The sequence below is a fragment of the Coenobita brevimanus genome, chromosome 43, assembly GCF_032717465.1.
Source record: "Coenobita brevimanus isolate Jiangsu-jjx chromosome 43, ASM3271746v2, whole genome shotgun sequence".
Taxonomy (NCBI): Eukaryota; Metazoa; Arthropoda; class Malacostraca; order Decapoda; family Coenobitidae; genus Coenobita; species Coenobita brevimanus.
Window position 1 is genome coordinate 15,058,211 of NC_136996.1, and position 12,081 is coordinate 15,070,291.

General features: G+C 42.8%; 1 pseudogene; it reads right to left on the reverse strand.

The window, feature by feature from the left end:
• Positions 1-9,242: 9,242 nt before the first annotated feature.
• LOC145397936 (5S ribosomal RNA) lies at positions 9,243-9,361 on the reverse strand (annotated as a pseudogene).
• Between the last annotated feature and the right edge of the window lie 2,720 nt (positions 9,362-12,081).

Consider the following 12,081-nt stretch of genomic DNA (forward strand, 5'->3'; position numbering starts at 1 on the left):
AACAGGTTTATGTGTCTTAGGTTGACGAGGCGGTGAGAAGGGCATCACGAATTATTTGTGATCATGCTAGGTTGCGGGGAAGCTGATAATCCTACGGCATGTCTCTTGAAAACTGGAAAAGGTTGTTTGGTTCACGACGATAGACGAGCAAAATAAATTACTACCGATACCCGTGTGTCTCGCATGAATGAACGCACCACTATTTGGACGCCTAGGTTGTAATATTATGGTTATAAATATATCTACCATGTGTATGACAAATTAATCATTATCAGTATAATACGTTTACTTGTATGATATTGACTGGGGACCAGTTAGAACTGCACATTGACAAATTATCACTGGGTTTGTTTCGACAGAACAGCCGACTGAGTCTCGGTCAAGTTCATACCCACCACTGTTACCAGAAAAAACACCAACATGTTGGTGGACTAGGTGTCCTCGAGTCATCTGCTCGCAACTGTACATATAGTGTGTGCATGTTGCTGGGCGTGTGTGTATGTGCGTCGATGCTGTTTACACCAGCATCTACGGACATGCACTCGCTCATGTTGTTGCCTGTTTAGTGCGTACACATTTATAAAGTCTTAGTTGATTCTGTTAGCTCTCTCAAAATAGGTGTGACTAAAACTGTTTTTAATATCAGTGACTTACTGTGGAGCTTAAACTGGCAACATAAAGATTTGTATTCACCAGCGATGTTTATAACATTTGGAGTATGGGGGAGAGATTAATTTTCCCAGCTCTGTTCTGTATATTTCTTGTCTGGCCTCCACGTGCGTGTTGATGTGTGCACACAGCTGAAGGGTATATAAGGCGGAGAATTTTGAATGAGATAGAGTTTGTGGGATTGGCGTCGGGAGAAGGAGTGTTTGGGTTGGAGATCAGAGAGGGAGGAGAAACAGTATTTAGTGTGTTGTATATATTTCTGAACATCTTTTCGACTTGTATCAGCATCTAATCGCAAGTATTATTATTACTGTATTTTCATTATTTGTGGCAATTGAGTGCAGTTTAGTTATCTCATTTTGTATGATTTTGTTTCTTTTGTCTGGCAAGTTTGTTCCCAGACTTTAATGTAATTTTTCAGGGTATTATCTGGTAGATTCTTTTCTTATTTTTTTGTGTTTCATTATCTCATTGTAAATACTGTATTATTAGCTTGTATTATAATAGGTATTAGCTACCCCCTGGGGGTAGGGGGGTTTCAAGAATACTCCCCCAGTATCCCTGCTTGTCGTACGAGGCGACTAAAAGGGTTGGTGGTGGGTTAGTGCCCCACCCCGTAAAAAGAACTAACTAAAAAAGCAAATAAAGCGCCTCGGACCCGGACGGACCATACGTTGACGACTAAGGAACGGACAAAGGACATTCTGAGGGTAGGAACGTGGAATGTGAGAGGAGTGAATGATGAAGTGAAAGAGAGAGAGATTGTCCAGGTGCTTGAGGATGCAAAAGTGGATATATGTGGATTGACTGAAACTAAATGGCAGGGTGAAAGGGTGAGAGAATGGGAATACGGTGTAGGTATATGTGCGGGAGTCAGTGAGAATGAGAGGGCAAGAGAGGGAGTATGTCTGATGATAAGCAAGAAGTGGAAGGAGAATATAAGAGTATGGAACAGTGGGTGCAAGAATTGTATGGGTGAGGATGAAAGTAGGTATACAAGCATAGGCGATTGTATGTGTGTATGCTCCAACAGAGGATCAAGTGGCAAGAGTGAAAGATGAGTTTTGGGCGAGAGTAGAAGCATGTATGGACAAGTTTGAGAGGAGCGAGAGAGTGCTGTTGATTGGAGACATGAATGGCAAAGTTGGGAATGTACGAGTGGATGGAGTGGTTGGTCAGTGGGGTGTGCCAGCTGAAGTAGATGGGAATGGTAGTGCTTTGGTGGACATCTGTGCTGGTAAGGGGTTGGCAATAGCCAACACCTACTTTCGTCATAAGATGATCCACCGGTATACATGGAGAGTAATGAGGAGGATGGATGGTGAACTTGTTGAACGAAAGGCAATGATAGACTACGTGTGTGTGGATGAGCGAATGAGAAGACAAGTGTTGGATGCAAGGGTGTGGAGAGGGTGGGGGAATGGAGTCTTGGACCATCACTTAGTGATGGCCAAGGTAGAGCTGCAAAGAAAGTGGTTGAGGAGGCGAAGGGGAAGACAGGAGGAAGCAGCTCCTGTGAGAAGAGTGGAGAAATTGCAAGATAGTGAGAAGAGGACAGAGTATAAGAGCATAGTGGAAGAAAGATTGGGAAGGTATGAGCTAGAGCAGATGGAAGGGGTGGAAGACGTATGTAAGATATTCACGGAAGAGATAAGCGCAGCATGTGAGGCGGTTTGTGGAGTGAGGAGGAGATGCAAGGGTGTGCAAGGGACAGCATGGTGGAATGATGAGGTGAAACGAGCTGTGGAACAAAAGAAGAAGGCATATGGTGAATGGTTGGCGAGTAGAGGTAGGGGAGAAGATGAGAGAGAGAAGAGAGAAGTATATGTGAGCAGGAGAAGGGAGGTTAAGAGACTGGTGAAGGAGAGTAAGAAGAAAGTGGATGAAGAGTTTGGGAGGAATCTGAGTGTGAAATGGAGGGAGAGTAAGAAATTGTTTTGGAAGGAGGTAAAGAAAGTAAGGCAGTATGAAAGGGGAAATAATAGGGGAGTGAAAGATAGGAATAATAGATTGTTGGTGGAGAAGAGAGAGAAATTGAGGAGATGGAAGGAGCACTTTGAGGATTTGTTGAATGTAGAGAGTGAGAGCAGTGTGAGTATAAGTGGTTGGGGAATGGCTGGGAGAAGAAGAGATGAGGGGAGGGAGGAAGAGTTCAGTAGGTCGGAAGTAGTGGAAGCGATGAAGAAGATTAAGCTGGGAAAGGCCCCAGGAATTGATGAAGTGTGTGGTGAAATGCTTAGGTATGGGGGTGAGATTGTTGTGGAGTGGATATGGAAGTTGTGTAGATTGGCTTGGGAAGAGGGAAGGGTTCCAGAGGACTGGAAATCAGGTATAATTGCTCCTCTGTACAAAGGAAAAGGGGAGAGAGAAGTATGTGGTAACCATAGGGGTATTTGCCTTCTTAGTGTGACTGGTAAAATATATGGTAGAATACTCATTGATAGGGTTAGGCATATGACAGAGGAGCTAGTTGGAGAAGAACAAGGGGGATTTAGGAAGGGAAAAGGGTGAGTAGATTAGATATTTTTTCTAAGATGTTTAGTGGAGAAGTATATAGAGAAGGGAAGGAAAGTGTACGCTGCCTTCATGGACTTGGAGAAAGCTTATGACAGAATAGATAGGAAAGGTATGTGGAAGGTATTAAGAATATATGGAGTGGAGGGGAAATTGTTGAGTGCTGTGAAGAGTATGTACGAGGGAGCTAGGGCTACGGTGCGAGTGGATGGTGAGCTGAGTGAGTTCTTTGATCTCAATGTGGGACTGAAACAGGGGTGTGTAATGTCTCCATGGCTGTTTAATATATATATGGATGGGGTTGTAATGGAGGTACAAGGTAGGGCAATGGATGTGGGGGTGGCCCTAATGAATGAGGGTGAGATTTGGAAGCTTCCGGTGTTGCTGTTTGCTGATGATACAGTATTGTTGAGTGAAGATGAATGGGGGTTGCAAGGTTTGGTGAATGAATTTGGGAAAGTGTGTAGGAGGAGGAAGCTGAAAGTTAATGTAAACAAAAGTAAAGTTATGGTGTTTGAGAGGAATGAAGTCACAGAGTGTGCAGTGAGGTTGGATGGTGAGGATATGGAGAATGTGAGTGCATTCAAGTACTTGGGTAGTGTGATGAGTAAGGGTGGAACTTTGGGGGATGAAGTACGTGAAAGGGTACAGCAGGGAAGGAAGGCTGTTGGCACACTGAAAGCAGTGATGAGAAATAGGGAGGTGAGTATGGAAGTTAAGAAGTCACTGCATGATGGTATTGTGATCCCTACCCTGACGTATGGAAGCGAGGCGTGGACCTTGCAAGAGGGGAACAAGTCAAGAGTGAGAGCAGTGGAAATGAGTTACTTGAGAGGAGCATGTGGAGTGACGTGGAGGGACAGGTTGACGAATGAAGAAGTGAAGGAACGTTGTGGGGTAGATGTGGATGTGGTTGAAAAGATTAGGAGAAATACACTGAGGTGGTTTGGACATGTGGAGAGGATGGAGAATGAAAGACTGACTAAGAGGGTGTATGTAGGTGAGGTGGAGGGAGGGAGAGGGAGGGGTAGACCGAGGATGAGGTGGAGGGATGGAGTTGAGAGGTATATGAGGGAGGGGGGGGTGAGTTGGGGGGAGGGGAGTCAAATGGTGGGTGACAGAGTGACTTGGAGGCGTTCTGTCTGCGGCCACCCTTTGCGGGATTAGGGCGTCGGGCTATAGATAGATTGATAGGTATATATTTTTTAGGTATATATTTCCCCTCTGTGGTGGGGGGGACACAATCTGGCCGCACTATGGTGTGGTACTACTACTTTGCGGCCAGACTGTGTTAGGAAGAATACTGCCACCGTATTCCCTGCGTGTCGTAAAAAGCGACAAAAAGGGGTGGGGTGAGGAGACTGGGGACCCCCTCCTCTGTTTTTAGTTCCTAAAAAGAGACAGGCCAGAGAAAGGGATGGGGGATTGAGTTATCCCCGTACCCTGAAGATTGGGTCTATGAATGTCGGTGGATGTAGTACGATTGAGGCTAAAAGGAAGGAGACTGGGAGAATGTTTGTGAGAAGAAAGTTGGATGTGTTAGCTTTGAGTGAAACGAAGATGAAGGGGAAGGGTGAGTCTATGTTTGGAAGTGTGAATGGAAGATTATCAGGTGTTGATACAGGAAGGGCAAGAGAAGGTGTGGCCTTGTTAGTGAGTCCGGAAGTAGAGCAGCGTGTGATTGAATGGAAGGAGGTGTCATCGAGACTGATGTGGGTGAAAGCGAAATTTGAAAGTGAGTTGTGGGTGTTTGTGAGTGCATATGGGCCTGGTAGTGAAAGGGAAGAAGAAGAGAGGAAGGCTTTCTGGAATGATGTTGATGAGTGTCTGTAGAGTTTTGGAACGAATGGGAATGTGATAATGATGGGAGATCTTAATGCTAGAGTGGGAAATGTAGCAGTTGAAGGTATAGTTGGTATGCATGGTGTGCCTTGAAGAAATGAAAATGGGAAACGAATGATAAGCATGTGCGTTGAGCTAGAGATGGTGATTGGAAATACCTTGTTTGAGAGGAAAGATATTTATAAGTATACATGGGTGATAAAGGAGGGTGGAAGGGTTGTTGGCAGAGCATGGATGGACTATGTGGTTATGTCCAGGAATGTAATAGGAAGTCTGTTGGATGTGAGAGTTTTGAGAGGGGAGGGTGGTGTCACCGGGTTTTTTAAATATCACGGTGTTTTTAAAATAAATGCTAAATATTATTTAATTGATAATAATATTCAATAATATTGAAGAGCAGGGACAATGATCGTCTTACTAAATCAAGCAACGATTAATTTAAGCTGACTTCTTCAAGCGATTCTCTAAGAACGAGAATTTATAAACTTTCTCAACAGTACACAGCAGAGACTAATTACTCGATTGCTGTTACTGTTAGCCTCTGGAGAAAGTTACTTCACCCCTGACAATAAATAACTAATACTAATAACAGTATCAGGTTCTTGCTGGTGCTTAACTCCTAGGAGGCACAACGGATTTTAAGTTTAATACAAGACTGGCCTAAGTACCAGTTATGAAAGGCAAACGTTAATGCAAGCTAGGAGCTATATGGGAAATAAGCTTAATTATGGAGAAATGAAACAAGAGTTTACTTTACATTAAGCTCAAGAAAAGAACTGTTAAATTTATTGATTACAAAATAAATTTAACGTTACATTTTAAATCAAATTAATGAGATCGCACTCACTCACTCACACAAAAGCTAAATTCTTACGCCTAGGAAAAAACACCTTAATTAAACTCTTAAACCTAGGAAAATACAAAAAGGAAATACTGGTCAATGAATGCTGTGTTATCACCCAAAGCTGAACTAAGGATGGGAGCACTGGAGAACTGTGAAGTGGAGTTTGGGTACTAGCTGACCTCTCACACTGCTGGCACAGGACCTCTCTCCGTCAGAGCAAACACTCGACTGAGTAAGTCGTGGGAAAGAAAAGGGGAGCACTAGGCCGCATTTTTTAACGGTTGAGTGAGCGAAATGCGCCCAAAACAAATCGCTCAGCGGAAGCGCTAATGTCTCACACAGAGACGATCACGTATGACAATGAAAAATTGATTTGACAAAGCTTCCGTCCGAATGAGCGGTTAACTGAACGATAAACAGTGAGTTTTCCACTAATAGTTCGTGGCTTCTCACAAAAGGGAAATGTCGCGAATTTGATTCGTGACAGGTGGAGGTATGTCTGACCACTACCTGGTGGAGGGAAAGTTAAGAGTAGGTAAGAGATCAGTGAGAGCTACGAGGGTTATGTGTGGCAGGGAGGTTTTGAAAGTGAGCGAGTTGGATAAAAGAGAGAAAATGATACAGTATCAGGAGAGATTGAAAGATGAGTGGAACGCAGTGAAAGATCAGTAAAATGGCAGTGTGGAGGAGAAATGGCAGTTATTTAAGAGTGCTGTGGTGAGGCATGCAGAAGAGGTGTGTGGTGGGAGACGTGTGGGTGGTGGTGTAAGAAAAGGAAGTGAATGGTGGTGTGAGAAAGTTAGTATGGCTGTGGCTGAGAAGAGACGTGCATATGAAGTGTGGCTGCAGAGGAAGGATGAGGTGTCATATGAGATGTATAAGGAAAGAGGAATAGGGCGAGAAGGGCTGAGCGTGATGCTCAAGTGGCTGCAGATGAGAGGTGGGGTAGGCTGCTGACTGAGAATTTTCAACAGAATAAGAAAATGTTCTGGAAGGAGGTTAAAAGGGTGCGAAAGGGAGAGTCTGGGAAGGAAGAGTGAGTAAAAGCAGAGGATGGAAGGATATTAATTGAGATGGATGCAGTAAGGAAGAGATGGGCAGAGTATTTTGAAAGATTGTTAAATGTAGAGGAGGAAAGGGAGGCTGAGATTGTGGCGGATGGAAGAGTGCAATGAATGAATGTGTTGGGAGAGTTGAATGATTCTTTGATCACGAAGGAGGAAGTCGAGAAGGCAGTAAAGGAGATGAAAAAAGGGAAAATTGCAGGTATGGATGGGTGTGCTGTGGAATGCCTGAAGGGTGGTGGAGTGACTATTGTTGACTGGTTAGTAAGATTATTGAATGTGTGCTTTGTGAAAGGTATGGTGTCAGTTGACCGGGCAAGTGCTTGTGTGGTCCCGTTGTATAAAGGCAAGGGCGATAAGTATGAATGTACTAGTTTTAGGGGCATAAGTCTGTTAAGTGTTGTTGGTTAGGTGTATGGTAGAGTGTTAATTATGAGAGTTAGAGAGGGTACAGAGGGAGTGATTGGTGATGAGGGGATGCGTGGATCAGGTTTTCACTGTGAGACAAGTGTGCGAAAAGTATTTAGAGAAAGGCAAAGATGTGTTTTGGGCATTCATGGATTTAGAGAAAGTGTATGATAGAATTGATAGGGTGGCTTTGTGGACTGTTTAAAGATTGTATGGACATGATGGTAGGTTATTACAAGGGGTGAAAAGTTTTTATGTAAACCCTCTCGCGCACGATAAGTTTCAGTAAGTTTTCTGGCTCACGATTTTTCACTACGAAGCCGCCCGGCCGGGGAGCGCGCGCGCGGCAAATTTGAGCAAATTTGAGCGAATGAAACACATTCTTGCCTTATTTTCGCCACCCAAAAATCCATGTATTCCCATGAAACCTTCCTCAAGGTAGGCATCGATGTTTGTTCTATCTGATAAACAGGACCAAAACACAGGAAAACACCAGCAAAAAAAGTTATTAGCCCTGGAAGCATGGTCGAGTAAACTGTTTTCACTTCCCAACATCGCCGTTTGAATGTTTTCCATCAAACAGGAAAATGATCTAATAAGTTTTTATAGAGAATTTCATCAGCTTTCTAACGAAACAAAACCGGTTGAGATATGATGTATACTTTTCGAGAAAATGGCCAAAAACTGAAAGCCATTTTCGGAAAAAATTCACTGACCTCTGATAGCTAAATTTTCCCAGACAACTTATGTTTTTATTACATAGTAATATGCCCAAATTCACCAGCTTTCCCCATCTCAAATATGAACCCCATACACCTCATAGTTCTCGAGTAAATCGAAAGAAAGTACTAGGCACTCCGTCCGTGATTGACTTTCGTGATGCGCGCACGGCGTACGCAATGTTCCCGCCTACGTAACAACGAATTCTTATCATAAATATTACATAGTTATGTATTGTACATACGTAGAATTTACTGCTCTTTATCATGGTTCAAACTTTAAATCGAAACGTCCAATAATTTTCGAGTAATTGGCCGACAAAGTGAGAGTATTACTACGAGCGTTAATCAATGGTAACAGCCGCGAAGAGACACTCATTTCCCCCGCCTTTTCTCGCACAAAACGTAACATAATGCTTACATTTTGATATTGATCATACGTAGAATTTAGTGGTATAGATTATGGTTGTTACAGAAAATCGATAAGTCTAATAGTTTTCGAGTAATTGGCCGACAAAGTGAGGTTAGTACTCCGAGCGCATGTCACTGATAACAAACGCGAGGAAAAAGAAAAAAACCCTCGTCTTTTACCCCACAAAACGCTACCAAAGGCTTACATTCTGGTATTGATTATACGTAGAATTTAGAGGTATTGATGATGGTTGTAACAGAAAATCGATAAGTCTAATAGTTTTCGAGTAATTGGCCGACAAAGTGAGGTTATTACTCCGAGCGAATGTCACTGATAACAAACGCGAGGAAAAACATTTCCCTCGCCTTTTACCCCCCAAAACGCTACCAAAGGCTTACATTCTGGTATTGATTACACGTAGAAATTAGTGGTTTGATGATGGTTGTAACAGAAAATCGATGTCTAATAGTTTTCGAGTAATTGGCCGACAAAGTGAGGTTATTACTCCGAGCGAATGTCACTGATAACAAATGCGAGGGAAAAAACATTTCCCTCGCCTTTTATCCCCCAGAACACTACCAAAGACTTACATTTTGGTATTGATCATACGTAGAATTTAGTGGTATTGATGATGGTTGTAACAGAAAATCCATCCATCCATTCCATTGCCAGACGCCATGCATCCCAAACGGGGTGGTCAAGCGCTTAGAGTTAATTGTTTTACAGGGAGGGGCACTAATCCTCCACCAACCCCACTTGACACGTAGGGATGCCAACAGCATCTGGTGTTCCCAGGCGGTCACCCATCCAAGTACTAACCAGACCCAACGTTGCTTAACTTCGCTGATCGGACGGGAAGCGGTGTACTCAACGTGGCATAAGTCTAAAAGTTTTCGAGTAACTGGCCGACAAAATGTCATTACTCCGAGCGCTTGTCACACAAAAACCGCTAGGAACAAAAACATTTCTCTCGCCTTGTACCCCCCAAAACGCTACCAAAGGCTTACATTCTGGTATTGATCTTACGTAGAATTTAGTGGTATTGATGATGGTTGTAACAGGAAATCGATAAGTCTAATAGTTTTCGAGTAATTGGCCGACAAAGTGAGGTTACTCTTCCGATCGCTACCAACTTTTACACAAACTGTTTTTTCCTTGCACACCTGCCTGAAGACTATGCTACCAACTTTTTTTCCCCCTGTCTGTACAGACTGTTACATCTTCCATGGATGTTTTCCTATTGTTATAACCTACTACACATAAACATAACTCTTCTATAGTTACTGCTGTGGAGATTTACTTTCTTTCATATGTGTAATCTGTAGGAGAAAATGGTTATTTGTCTGAAAGTTGGAGAGGTAATGGTAATAGATTATTATATATATCAACAAAATTTGCAGAACTCACTTCCTCCAAGGGTGTTGATCCAGTTAGACCAGGGATTTGAAGATGAGGAGTTATGTAGTGTGTGTGTGAGTCAGCTTCTCCCTGAGAGTATGAGGCAACGCTATTTTTAGCACACACCACACTCGTTCACGGAAACGTGCAGCTTGTTTGACGTATATTTCATACAATTCCATACGCATTTACACTATCAGAATCACAATAATTCCAGCCCTAAAACACCAGTAATTCTCCCCTCCCGACTTCAGGTTTGCCCCTTCACAACACTCTGTTTCATGCCGTACGTAATGCTTGCTGGCTCCATAATTTCACCAAACCATCCACAGTATGTTTCACACAATATATATTTATGCCTTGGCTTCATTTATATACGTATTTCCACTCACGCCATACGGCCTACGGGGGGGGGGCGGAGTGGCGAAACCCCGCTACACTGACCATGCATCTGGCTCCAAGGCCCAACGATTGCTAACGGCCAGAATTGCTTTTCAATACATATATGTATGTTCCATTGACAATATCACGTCACTATATGTTCACAATGTATTATCTCACTGAGTCAATAGGGCCTTTGCCTCGGGCGAGAGGGGTAGAATTATGGACGATTTAAAGGAAACCACGAGCTGTCAAACACCACCGCCTGACTGCTCGACAAACACTGAGGTTGGAGGGAGCGGGCTGAGGTAGATAAGGCAAAGCAGCGTTGCCAATGACTTACCTCAAGAGAGCTTTGGCGACCCTATGACGCGCCCAAAAATCACGCAAATCGGCCTATAAGTTTTTTTCTGACGAATATTTTGGTGCTTAAACCACGCGATTCGAGTGACTGTGCCATATCGCAAAGGAGGCGACGTCACTCGAATCGAATGAGTGTGTCTGGGAGGGTAAATAGTAGAGCGTGTATAAGAGTGGGAAATGCTGTGAGTGACTGGTTTTCTGTGAGAGTGGGGCTGCGACAGGGATGTGTGATGTCGCCTTGGTTGTTTAATATTTATGTGGATGGTGTTGTAAGGGAGGTGAATGCAAGAGTTTTAGGTGGAGGTCAGAGTCTGGTGAATGTTGATGGTGGAGAGTGGAATCTGAAGCAGCTGCTGTTTGCAGATGCTGCTGCACTGGTGAGTGATTCAGAGGAGAGATTGAGACAGTTGGTAGAGGAGTTTAGAAGGGTGTGTGAAAGGAGGAAACTGAAAGTAAATGAGAATAAGAGCATATTAATGAAGTGTACGAGAGAGATTTGCAGATAGAAACAGGGGATATAACTTTGGAAGAGGTAACAAAATCTATAAAGGAGTTAAAGAATTTTAAGGCCCCAGGAGAGGATGGAATATTCCCTGAAATGCTTAAGGTGGAAAATGACGAGTTGATGAATGCGCTTTTGAAACTTTTTAATGTGGCTTGGGATAATGGTGGAATTCCAGAAAAGTGGAAAAATGGAGTGATTATAAAAATACCAAAAAAGGGAGATTTAAGTGTGTGTGGCAATTGGAGGGGGATAACTTTGACACCTGTATTTGCAAGTCTTTTCCAAAATCTTGTTGAACAGAATAGAGCCAGTAATTGATAAAATTTTAAGAGAAGAACAAGCGGGATTTAGAAACGGTCGAGGTTGTAATGATCAGATTTTTATTGTAAGGCATCTAATGCAACAAGCTAATGAAATGAAAATGCCACTTAGTATGTATTTTGTGGATTTTGAAAAGGTGTTTGATAGTGTTTCACGTGGAGCTATGTTGAAAATTATGAGATTCTATGGTATACCAGAAAAGTTTGTAAATATTATTAGAAGCCTGCATGAAGGTACTTTCTGTAAGGTAATGGTGGGTGGTTCTTTGCGTGATCCATTTCAAGTTAGGTCAGGAGTGATTCAAGGAGGAGTTCTTTCGCCATTGCTGTTTGTTTTGGTTATGGATTATGTTATGAAAAAGGTTGTAAGGAGAACAGGTGCAGGAATTAACTGGAAAGAAAATAAGAAGCTGATGGGTTTGGACTATGCTGGTGATATTGTACTGATTTGCGGAAGTATTTACGAGATGCAGAGGGTGCTTGATTGTCTGGTGCAGGAAGGAGAAAAAGTGGGATTGTTAATAAATTGTGGAAAGACCGAAATTATTAATATGAACGTGGAGAACCAAATCGATTGTGTAATTGGGAATAATGTGGTGAAGAATGTAGAAAACTTTAAATATCTGGGAACGATTGTATCAT